Here is a 12504-nt window from a genome sequence, read left to right as displayed (position 1 = left end):
GAATATGATAGGAATTGAAACAGTTTATAGGGTATGCATTGCTAGATAAATATTAGCAATAAAACATAAATAGTAAAAACACTGCATTCATACAACATCAGAGAAGATCATGACATGACATGATAATACTGACAGTCAGGTCCATGTTACCATAGTATGATAACATGATAACATTGGCCACTATGTCACTACTGGCAATCCACAGAGATGTATTACAGAGATTTCAATGATTATTTAAAAATGTAGTAATTTGCAAGTTATGAAATATCACACTAGGTAAAAATAGAGTGGTGATGATAGGTAGAGAAAGAGTTGTAGCAACATAGATGTATGATAAGATGTTTATTATGTTTCATTCAGCAGACAGATGCTCAGAGAATGGTATGAAAAGTTGCAGTAAATACTTTCTTGCTAGGGGGCATAATTTACTTAATCATCAACTGGCACTCTTATACTTCTAAAAATGGACATGCTTAGTATTCATTCGACCCACTAGAAGTACTAATATTCTTGACCTGGTCCTCACCATACTATGCCCTGCCTCTATCCACCATATATCTCTACATCTCTAGTTAAATCTGACAACAAATTAGTTACCTTCTCTGTCAGGCTTAATGGCATCACCTCATCAAATGAAACCATCATTAGGGACTTCCACAGGCCAAACCTACTTCAACATGTAGAAGTGCTATGCAAAATTTCCAACAATCCCCTGCAGATAGAGAAAATGCAGCCACATTCACCTTCAGTTTTAACCAGCACCTAAATAGCTGTGTTGAAAAGTCTATATTCATTCATCCTAAATATAACAGTAAATTCAGGAATAAATCTGTCTGGTGGAACACTCGTATTAAAAACTCCTTAACAAAAGAAGAAAAATCCCACTCTCCCTACTTCAAGATCATACTGAAACATGCCAATAAGGAACTTAGGAGCACTATTAGAATATGTTAATCAGAGTGTGATCTTAAGGCCGATACATATACTGCAGGAAACTTCAAATCCTTCTTCATTAATATCAGGCAATTAAGGAATAATGTTCAACAATGCACATATATTATAATATCACACATTTCAATCTGAAGAATACATCAAATATGCAAGCAGAAAAAATAATGCTAATTTACTCCACCTACCAACATTGTTGCAGCCACTATCACTAAAAATGTAATTTCCCTTGAAATCACCTTGGACCAAGTCTTAGAACCCCTGTCAAAGGTTAAAATAATGTTTCTGTGAGAACAAATAACATACCAGGCTGCAGTCTCCTCAGTGCCAAGTATGTATTATCTAAGTCGGTATTTAAACTGCTTAACCTTAGCTTATCCAGGTTTGGCCCTGATGCCTGGATAACAGCCTCAGTCACTCCGATACACAAGGGAGGTCCCTCTACAGACCCAGGTAATTATAGGCCCATCAATCACACCAGTCTTATCAGACATATCATAGCAAGACTCATTTTATGTGGGCATAAGCAACTTAATCATTGTAGTTTGATTATCAGTTTGATTTTGAGATTTATTTTTGTGAAGGACAGGTCCTGATTTCTGAACCTAGTAAAACTCTTTGAAAAACATTACACAGGCTTAGGGCAGCGGTCAGTCTGTGCTTATTTGACCTGGACACTATTCCCCAAGATGGGATTATTGAAATGTTAGACAGACTTAATGTCAACACTGCCCACTGGATTGCAAACTAGCTATCCAACAGACCCCATTCAGTGAAAGTTGCTGATACCTTCTCCAGACATAAAATTGTAACTGTTGCAGTGTCTCAGGGATTAGTGTTGGCTCCTGTCCTGTTTAGCATTTATTTTGCAGACATCCAATCCAACCTAATATTCCTGACGTATTTTTGACCAGGTTTACTGCTGACTGCAAGCTGGACACTGTTACCTGTTCCTCCACTAATCTTGAAATATGATATGATTGAAAGCTTAGAACAGTGTATCAAAGGAAAAATATACTTTAAAAATGATCAATACACGGTAGGTTCAGGTTAAGGCACTTTAATCTTGCAGCAAGGAGACAAAAACGTGTTAATACAGAGTTTGTCTAACTAAAATCAGGAAGTAAATTCATCTTTATACACTTTTTAACATGACATTGCCTACCAAGCTGACGTAGCAGATCACAAGTTTTAACATCATCATTACATAGCAGCTGTTTATCCATAAGTTTCTGCTTGCACTATCAATTTTATGAAAAACTTTCTAAGAAAAACAATGTGGCCTTGGTGACCACCGGTTAGATACAGTTTCCCACTATGTTATGTTTTTATTCAAGGTATTACAGCTAATTCAAGCACAAAGCAAGTACAGATTCTTCAAGCAGTCCTTTGTCTCTTATTCTTCCACAGCTGTGTTTGTTCTCATAACACGAACAGAGCTGATTGTTCAAAATCATAACATTATAGAATATAGTATTGTTTCATTTATTACTTCCTGACCTAGCAGATAATCACCTGCTTCTCAGTGCATTTCCAAAAGGCATAAAGATGAATTTTGCTGTGCTAGCAATTACTAGGACAGGGGGCATCTTGCAAGTTTTCAGAAAGCATACTGCAGTTTCAAAAAGCATCTTATAATTTCACACAGAATTAAGCTGTATATAAAATAGAATGAAAACATGCTAATTCTTTTAGCTTCTAATAAGCATTGGACATATACATAAATGCATATTTCCCTGACATTTCCCCGTTAATCCTTTTTATTCTATTTTTCAAAAGCATAAACAGTTTACTTCTTCTCCTAACCTCTTCCATTCCGGATTTGCAGTTAAGAGAGTCATGTAGTTTATACTTATGAAAGCCTTTCAGTTTTCAACAACTCTTCAATTTTGGTACTTTGATACAAAGTATCAGAAACCGACATATCTATAAAATCTTTGCTTAACTTTTTCATGCAGGGAATACCACAACAAATACATGCTTCTAATAGGAGTAATCCCACACAAATGGCAATCAGGATGTTCATTAGGATGGAACCCCACCCCCCCAAACAAATTCTGGAAAAAGTCCATCAGTGGGTTTGGGCCTGGTTTGGTCATGGTCGACACTTGCTGAATCACCTCAAGATGGTCATTTATCTCGTGCTGGTTGTCAGGAATATACAAACAGCATTCTTCTTTGATTAAAGCACACATACCACCTCTCACCGCTAGGGTGAAGTCAAGAGCCATGCGGTTTTGAAGTACCACAGTTCTCATAGCATTTAGTTCATCAGTCACTAATTCGAGAGCAGAAAAAGTTGCATTGCTCATTACTTCGAGAAGTTTGGACAGTTTTCTCAGCTCCCAAATCGATTTCACTGCGCCATATGCAGGGGCTATGCCTGCCATGATATAAAAGTGTGACTCAAGTCCATATGTGTCAGTTTATCTTTGTTTTTCACGGAGTTATGTTTTCTCCACCCTGCTTCGATTCGTCCCACTGGATTCTCAGGTCTCTTGATTGGTCTTCTAGGTTTACTGCTAACCTCTCTGACATTTCGAATTTTCCCCTGAGGCAAAGCTGCAGTGTGTCGTATGGCCGGAACCAGGTAACCCAAAAAACAACTGCCAGACCAATTCTCAGGTAGCCATTTATATGCTTTTTTCCCACAAACAAAATAACAATTCTCTACTTTAGTATTGATATATGTTCGCCCTGCATGAAACATTTTCTTGTCAATAATAGAAAGTTGCTTCAAAAGAACAGGATTATGCTGTATTTCACTAACAGTTCTCTTCATTTTTTCAAAATATGAGTCATAGTTTGTATCACAGATAGTTTCTGCCTTATTAGCCTTAATATAACATTTATAAGAAACAGTCACATTGCAATTGCTCCAACCCACCTGAATAGTGTCACTTTTATAAAAACATGCAATCCCTTTTTGTGTAACAGGTAGGTACAATGCTATTTTGTCTTGTGATTTCATGGGTGTAATATCAAAAATCAAGTTTTCCCAGGACTCATTGACCCCCAGGGGGACAGCAGTCATCAATAATCCCCCGTATGCTGTTGGTATAGCTGTGCAAATCCAGCAGTTCAAAACATTAAAAGTCTCAGCATACACATATTTAATTGCTTGGTAAGTGTTAAAGTTTGGATGCCAGTCTATGAGTAATGCATCACGTTTGTTCAGTTCAACTCGTGTGGCTGGAAAAAGGAAAGGCCACAGCAAAAAGATCATTGTTATCAGTATAGCTATCAGAATAATCATGCAAATTTTCTGAGGTTGTTCTGCATCTCTGTTTACTCTATACCTGGTCATTTTGTTCTCGTTGTACAATAGTAACAAGGTTTTTGTCCAGTTCAAAGTTCTTAACTAATTTACAGTGTGTCAGATGAATCCAGGACACTCGCTCTGCGATCTTGACTGCAGTGGGTGTTGACAGTAGCACCTGGTACGTTCCTTCCCACTTCGGAGAACTCCATTTCTTTTTTTCATGACTTTCACCCAGACCCACGTGCCTGGGACTATTGCTACTTTCGATGGTCTGGCTTGTTCTTTATCTGAAACAGAATTTAACTGCAAAAGTTTGTTATTCAAAAATCGCCTCATATACTCTGCAAGTGAACTGTCAGCCTCCTGGTCTGCAGGCATGAGAGGTTTCCACTGAGGTGTATAATCTGCACTCCTAAACAAAATTTCAAAAGGAGTTAACCCTTTTACATTTGGAACAGTTCTCATACTCAACAGTGCCAGAGGCAGACAGTGCACCCAGTTCTTTTCTGTCTCACTAATCAATTTCCTAAGCTTATTTTTCAAAACTCCATTATGCCTCTCTACTAATCCTGCAGATTGGGGGTGGTATGCACAATGGTTTTTCAGAGAAATCCCGAAATAACAGCTCAATTGTTGTATAGTTTGATTTACAAAGTGTGTGCCATTGTCACTATAAATCTTTTCCGGTATGCCAAATCTAGGAATAATTTCTTTAACGAGGACTTTTGCAACAGTAGCTGCATCTGGATTTTTAGTTGGAAAAGCTTCCACCCATTTGGAAAACATATCTATAATGACAAGGCAGTACTTCTTATTGTCACATTTGTTCAGCTCTATAAAATCCATACAGATAGTATGGAACGGATACAGTGGTGCAGGGAAACTCCCTTGCTTAGGCTTCAATGCACCCTGTGCATGATGCTTGTTACAAACATGGCATGCTGCACAAAAATTTTTTGTGAGTTTGTAAATCCATACGTTATAAACACTCGATTCACTAACTGTACCGTCCCCCCTGTTGAGACATGGCACTGCCCATGGCTCAACAAAGCTGCATATCTAAATAAGTTAGATGGTAAAATCGGTTTCCTTTTTTTGGAGATGTACAGCCCTTTCTCAAGAATTGCTCCTCATTTTATCCATTTTTGTTTTTTTACATTTGTAGTAAGTGTCTGCATTGTTTTTAACATTTCTAAGTCTAAAATCTCAGATGGTTGTAATTCCTCACTCAAAAGAAATACTTCTGAAGCTGAAGCTGCTTGTTTTGCAGCTGTATCAGCCCTCGCATTACCTTTTGAAATCCTATCCTGTTGTTTGGTATGAGCTACGCATTTACAAATAGCTACTTTCTGAGGTAACTGAATAGAGTCTAACAAATCTAAAATAAATTGCACATGATTAATTGGTTTACCAGTAGATGTTATCATTCCTCTATTTTTCCACTGCTGAGCAAAAACATGTACAGTAGAAAAAGCATACTGGCTGTCAGTAAAAATGTTCACTCGTTTACCCTTTGCCAAGGTACATGCCCTTGTTAAAGCAATCAATTCTGCTGCTTGTGCAGATAAGTTGTGCGGTAAAGACTTTGCTTCTAAAATCTTGGTATCAGAAACTACTGCATACCCCACTAGATTCTGTCCTGTAGGACCCCTCCTACATGAGCCGTCCACGTAGTATGTCTCCTCGGCATCATCCAAGGGAACATCCATGAGATCTTTTTGAGGTAGTGTCTTTTGCTCAATCTCCTGCAGGCAGCAGTGTGGTTTGCCATCTGCAGGGGTTGGGAGCAAGGTTGACGGATTCAAAGTTGTACATTGTTCAATTGTCATATGAGGTTAGCTCAACAGTATAGTCATACAGGAAAGATGTCTAGCAGGAGAAAGATATGCTACTTTTTCTTGCAGTAAAATAATCGCGACTGCATGAGGCACTCTCAACGTGAGAGGGTGGAATAACACTACTGAGGCTGAAGCCTGCACTGCCATTGCAGCTGCGACTACTGCTTGTACACAGTGGGGCAGGGATCGCGCCACTGGGTCTAGCTGTATTGAATAGTAAGCTATGGGGCATTGTTTGTCCCCATGCTGCTGTGTTAACACTGATGTCATATAACCCTGCTTACAATCTACAGTTTGGAAAAATCGCTTATGATAGTTCAGTAGTCCTAAAACTAATGACGATGCTATCAGTTGTTTCAATTTGCAGAAAGCTGCTTCTGCTTCTGGTGTCCACTGTAATAAATCTTGTGCTGCCATAGGCTTCTTGAATATCAAGTTAGTCAGTGGAGCAGATTCCAAGGCATAGTTTGGAATCCAACTCCGACAAAATTAGTAGTACATAGGAAGGACATAATTTCCTTCTTGGTAGTTGGTTTGGGTGCTTGTAATGTTGCTGTTTTTCTGTCTTCATCTAATATTCTACCCTCTTTGGATATTACATATCTCAGGTATTTCACCTGTTTTTTCCAAAGTTGCAGTTTATTTTTGTTTACCTTGTGACCTTGAGTAGCTAGACATTGTAGTAATGCTATGATATCCTCTCTGCATTCTTGCTGGGTGGGGATTGCCAGCAGAATGTCGTCTACATAAAGTAAAATCTGGCTGCCTTTTGGTGGGATAAATCCGCCAGGTTACTTGCCATTTCTTGTGCGAATATTGTTGGACTCTCACAATATCCCTGTGGTAGTCACGTATATGTATACCTTTTCCCCTGAAATGTAAATGCAAACCAATGTTGGCTGTCAGGGTGTATCAGTATTGAGAAAAACGCATTGCTAATATCTACCACAGAAAAATACTTTTGTTGAGGTTTCAAATCATTTAATAAGGTGTGTGGATCTGGCACCGTAGGTGCCCTAGGTATAACTGCGTCATTTACAGCTTGTAAATCTTGGACCATAAGCCATTCTCCATTTGCTTTCCTAACAGGAAATAAGGGTGTATTACATGGTGAATCGGGAGATTCTATCAACACTCCTTCCTTAAGTAAGGCTGCTATTATAGATTTGATTCCTACTTCTGCATCCTTTCTCAAGGGATACTGTCTCTTTTGAGGTCGAAATGCTGACTTTGGCATGATAGTGACTGGTCCTGCTGTACGACTATTTTATTTATTTATTTATTTGCAGTTGTTTAACCAGGATAGTCCATTGGGCCTAAAGAACCCGTTTTCAATGGAGTCCTGGGGAGAAAAGCTCCACATAAAGATTATACAGAGATTATGTTCCACATACAGATTATACAAAGATTATGTTCCATACATAGTTTACATGAGGATTATAGAGAAAAACATTCTATAATTTCTGGTTAAAAGTTAGAATTAGTATATATGTATTTTTTTTTTTTTTTTTTTTTGTATTTACTAAAAATTACTAGGAACAAATAAGGAGTTGTATGCTAGAAGCAAGCAAGAATTTGCTAGCTGGGAATTGAGAAAAAGGAAGGAGGAAAAAGAGTTGGGAGTAGAGAGTAGGTTATGAGGGGTGTGAACAGGAGCATTCCCATGAGGATGTTAGATGGGAGTGTAGTGATTTTTTAAAGTATGGGAGGCTAGCAACTGTACGAATTGAGGGGGGAGGGAGTTCCATAGGTGTGCTAGTGAGAAGGACAGGAGGTTGTGTCCTGGAGGGTGTAGGGGTCTATAAACTTCTATGAGGTTTTGATTGTTAGATCTTAGAATTCTTTGTGTTTGATGCATTTTAAAGGTAGTAGAGAGAGAGGGACAGAGGAATGGCTGGAATATGAGTTTATGTGCATAGTTGAGCTGAATGTAGGAGAGGTAGTTGGGAAGCTCTAGCCAGTTGAATTTGTGGAGAGGTTCACAGTGATGGGTAGATGATTTGTTACTGGTGGCGAATCTGGCTATTTTATTGTAACAAGAGGACAGTTTGGTTTTCAGAGAAGATTGTAGGTTTGTTAGAAGAGGGGCACCATAGGGAAGGGAGGGAAGGAGAAATGTGGTAGAGAGAGTAATTTTGGTAGTTGAGGTGAGGAACTGATTGTGATGGTAGAACATGCCTAGTTTTTGGTGGGGTTTTTTATATTTAGTAGTAGATGGGAGTTGAATTTGAGCTTGTCATCGATTTGGACCCCTAACATTTTGGCTTCAGATACCAGCTCAAGAGATGTGTTATTTTGGCTGGTGATGAAGAATAAATTTCTGTCAAGGTTATTAGTTTTGGAGGGGGTAAATATCATAGGTTTAGTTTTAGCAGCATTGAGTGCAAGATGGTTGTCTTTCATCCATTGTTCTGTGGTGGAGAAGGCATCTTGAGTGAGTTTTAAAAGAGTTGGGATGGATGAGGCAGCACAGATGATTGTGGAGTCATCTGCGTATTGAATAATGTTTGCAAGGGGGATAGAGCAGAAAAAGTCATTAATGAAAATGTTGAAGAGGAGGGAGCCCAAAATAGAACCTTGTGGGACACCTGTGGGGGTGTTGAGGAAGGAGGAGGTGGCTTTTTTCCATTTGACGGCTTGTTGCCTATTGGAGAGATAGCTAGAAAACCAACAGAGGGAAGAGGGAGAAAGGTTTAGGTTAGATAGCTTAGTAAGAAGTAGGTTATGAGAGATAGTGTCGAAGGCTTTAGAGAGATCGAGTAGGATGGTAGATACAGTGAGGCTGGAATCTCTAGCTTTATTCACAGTTTCAAGGAAGGATAGGAGGGCAGTCATAGTACTATGATGGGGTCTGAATCCATGCTGTGTAGGAGTTAGTAGATTGTTGTCTAGGAGATGGGGAAGGAGTTGAAGATGGATACATTTCTCTAGGACTTTTGAAATGGGTGAAAGGATGGCGATGGGACGGAAGTTGGTAATATTAGTATTGGTTCCACCTTTATGCAGTGGAATGATGTAGGCTTTTTTCCAGATTTGAGGAACAATACTTTTTTGGATTGAGCGGTTAATTAGGATACTGATAGGGAGGGCAATGGCTTCAGCAGCTATGCTGAGGAAGTATGAGGGAATGTTATCAGGGGCATTGGTGCATGGTTTTAGTTTCTGCAGGAGTTTTTTTATGGTGGATGTAGGAATAGGTTTGATGAAAAATGGTGTGGGTGGGGAATGAGTGGGAGAAGTTGGGGGAGGAGAAGCATGAGGAGAAATGGGAGAAGGTGGAGGTGGAGAAGCCTGAGGAGAAGTGGGAGAAGTTGGAGGGGGAGAAGCAAGAGGAGAAGTGGAAGATGTAGGAGGGGGAGAAGTCTGAGGGGAAGTGGAGGTAGGAGAATGATTGTTATTTGAAAAAGAGGAGGTAAGATTAGAAATAGAGTCTATGAAGAAAGAATTGAATTGGGTAGCAAGATCAGTGTCATCTATATTTGGGCAAGGGATTGGGTTTTCTGTGTTCCCGGGTTTTAAGAGGGTAGTTATACCTCTCCAGAACTTTTGAGGGTTGGTTTTGAGGTTGCTTTGAAGTCGGGTGAAGTAGTTATGACGGTCTGCAGAGATAAGTTTTTTGACTGAATTACGAAGAGTTTTGTATTCATTGAGGGAAGATGTAGATTTGTTCTTTTGATATTGTGTCCAGGCTTTGTCTCTAAGTCGCATGGTGGTTAGGGTGTTTATAGTTAACCAGGGGGTGGATTGCCTTTTTATTCTTTTGGTTTTTAATGGAGCATGAGTATCTAGAAGGTTTAGGAAGGTAGTATTAAAGTGAGTGATTGCATTTTCAGGGGTAGAGTTTTTAAGGGTACCAGTTAAGTGATTTTAGGGTGTCAGAGAAAGCTTCTAGGTTAAAGTTTCTATGACATCAGGTAGTGATATAATTATGAGTGACTTGTAAGGGACAAGGAAGACGTCTAGCGAAGATAGGAAGGTGGTCGCTGAGGGAGTCAGGTATGGTACCACTATCTGGGTAGTAGTGAGGGTGGGAGACAAGAATCCAGTCTAGGATGTTGCCACTGGTAAAGTCTTTGCATGGTCTAGTTAAGGAGTTGATGAGTTGAGAGTAGTTGTATAGGTTGATGTTAAGGGAGTGAGAGGGGGATTGAATGGAGGACCAGTTAATATTGGTATCTCCCATGATTATAGTTTCATTACTGATGTTAGCTGAAAGCCAGGAGAGGATTTCTTCGAGTATTGGAATATTGTCTCCTGGGGGAATGTAAAGAGAGGCAATGTATATATATTTGTGTTTGTTTGGCGGGAGATGAGCCAGTATTATTTCTGCATTGGGAACTGGGGAATGGCTTTATCGTAGGGTGGTATGCATAGGGAGGATGAGTAGAGTAGAGCTACTCCACCACCCTTTTTATGGGTTCTGTCTGATCTGATGATAGAGTAGTTAGGTGGTACTATCTCTGAATCTTTTATATGTGGTTTTAGCTAGGTTTCAGAAATGGCTAGGATGTCTGGTTTGTTGTGAAATAGCCAGGCATGTAGATATGGAATTTTATTAGCTACGCTTTGTGCATTAAGAGATGCAAATAGGATGGATTTAGATATTGAGGAGGGGTGGTTTGGGCCTGTGTTGGGGTGTATATCACAAGATAACAGTATGGAAGTTAGGAGTTGTGTTAAGTAGTAGAGGTATTTGAATTGTTTTGGTTGAGAAGTGTGGGTTGATAGATTAGTGAAGGATATAGCGTGGTAAATGTGTGTAGAGGTTTTATGAGAAGGGATTGGCTTGTAATGAAACCATAGGATGTGGTTAGTGGGATAAAGTTCAGGAGAGATGGAGTGGTGTGTGGAGAGGGTAGGTTGTGTGTAGGAGTAGAGTGTGGTTGAAGAGATAAGGCTGGGTGAGATGGTAGATGAAGGTAAGGTTCAGAAGGAGTAGTAGTAGTTGAATTGAAAGGGATGGGTATTTTATGGACATGGGGTTATAATAAGAAATGTAGGAGATGAGTAAGGAGGTGGGGGAATGGTGATGTGGGTATGATATGAATGGAGCAGGGGATAGGAAGAGAAAGGGGTGGAGTCTGGTAGGTGTGGAGGATGTAGGTGTGGCTAAATGGGTATAAATCTAGAGGTAGTGGGGGTGGGTGGGAATTGGGGGTAGGGTAGGGGAGCGGAGTGAGCCCGCAGGGCGAACGGAGCGGGGAAGAAAAGAGAAGAGAGATCAACAGAAAAAAAGTATCAGCAACTGCTGTTGGCATAGAAAGGTAAGCAGTTATAGTTGGTATGGAACCAGATAGGGACAAGCACTTTGTATGAGTGAAAGAGCTGTGTGAAGTGGGTTAGTTTGTGTTGTTCAGGGGGAGAAAAAAGCCAGATTGCTGTACAGAGAAGAAAAAACAGAAATACAGGCTCTTAAGTGAGTTAATCAGTTTAATAGGAGGGAAGCTAGGTAACATAGATATGCACCAGTGGTTGGGTAGTAGGTGCTGCCACCTGGTGGTGGGAAGGGAGACAGCAGGTAGCCATGTGAGCAGGTCACATACAACTTTCACAGAGAAAGTATGTGGGACTGAGGTGTCTGGGGGGAGAGGGGTCCACGTGTAGTACACGGTAGGCTGCTGAATCACCTACAAGGGAGATCAGACAAAAGTTAATCAGTTACTAAGTAGGTAGTATAGACACAATAGATGGTTTGATGCTACCTACATTCAAGCAGTAATCATTTAGGGCAGTCTTCAGGAGTTCTATAGTTCAGTCAAGCAGGCAAGTTCAGGGAATTCACAGAGGCGATGCAGGTGATATTCTGTGTTTGGATTGAGGTGGGGAAGGGAGCTTCAGTGGTGAGCTTCCGAAGAGAGGAGATTCAAGCAGTAATCATTTAGGGCAGTCTTCAGAAGTTCTATAGTTCAGTCAAGCAGGCAAGTTCAGGGAATTCACAGAGGCGATGCAGGTGATATTCTGTGTTTGGATTGAGGTGGGGAAGGGAGCTTCAGTGGTGAGCTTCTGAAGAGAGGAGATTCAAGCAGTAATCATTTAGGGCAGTCTTCAGGAGTTCTATAGTTCAGTCAAGCAGGCAAGTTCAGGGAATTCACAGAGGCGATGCAGGTGATATTCTGTGTTTGGATTGAGGTGGGGAAGGGAGCTTCAGTGGTGAGCTTCCGAAGAGAGGAGCGAAGAGGTGATATGCGAGCAGCTCTACCGTGGGGACCACAGGGGTTATTGAGATAATTATGAATAAGTCCTACATCTGATTTTCCTGTTGACCAGAGAGTCTCTGGTATGTCTCGTAAGGCTTTTTCCTCTTCTTCTAGTAAGAGTGCTACTCAGCTGTCCTCACTTGTCTGCAAGTGTACAGCTAGGTGTGTCTGCATTATCCAATTCAACTTCTGCTTTTGTACTCCCTGTTCTGAAAGTTCTAACTCTGTCTGTTTTTCTCACCTTGTGACTTTTTCTCCT

Source organism: Protopterus annectens, chromosome 8.part0, assembly GCF_019279795.1.
Source record: "Protopterus annectens isolate FY-2018-M chromosome 8.part0, PAN1.0, whole genome shotgun sequence".
NCBI lineage: Eukaryota > Metazoa > Chordata > Ceratodontiformes > Protopteridae > Protopterus > Protopterus annectens.
This window is presented reverse-complemented; position numbering follows the sequence as displayed.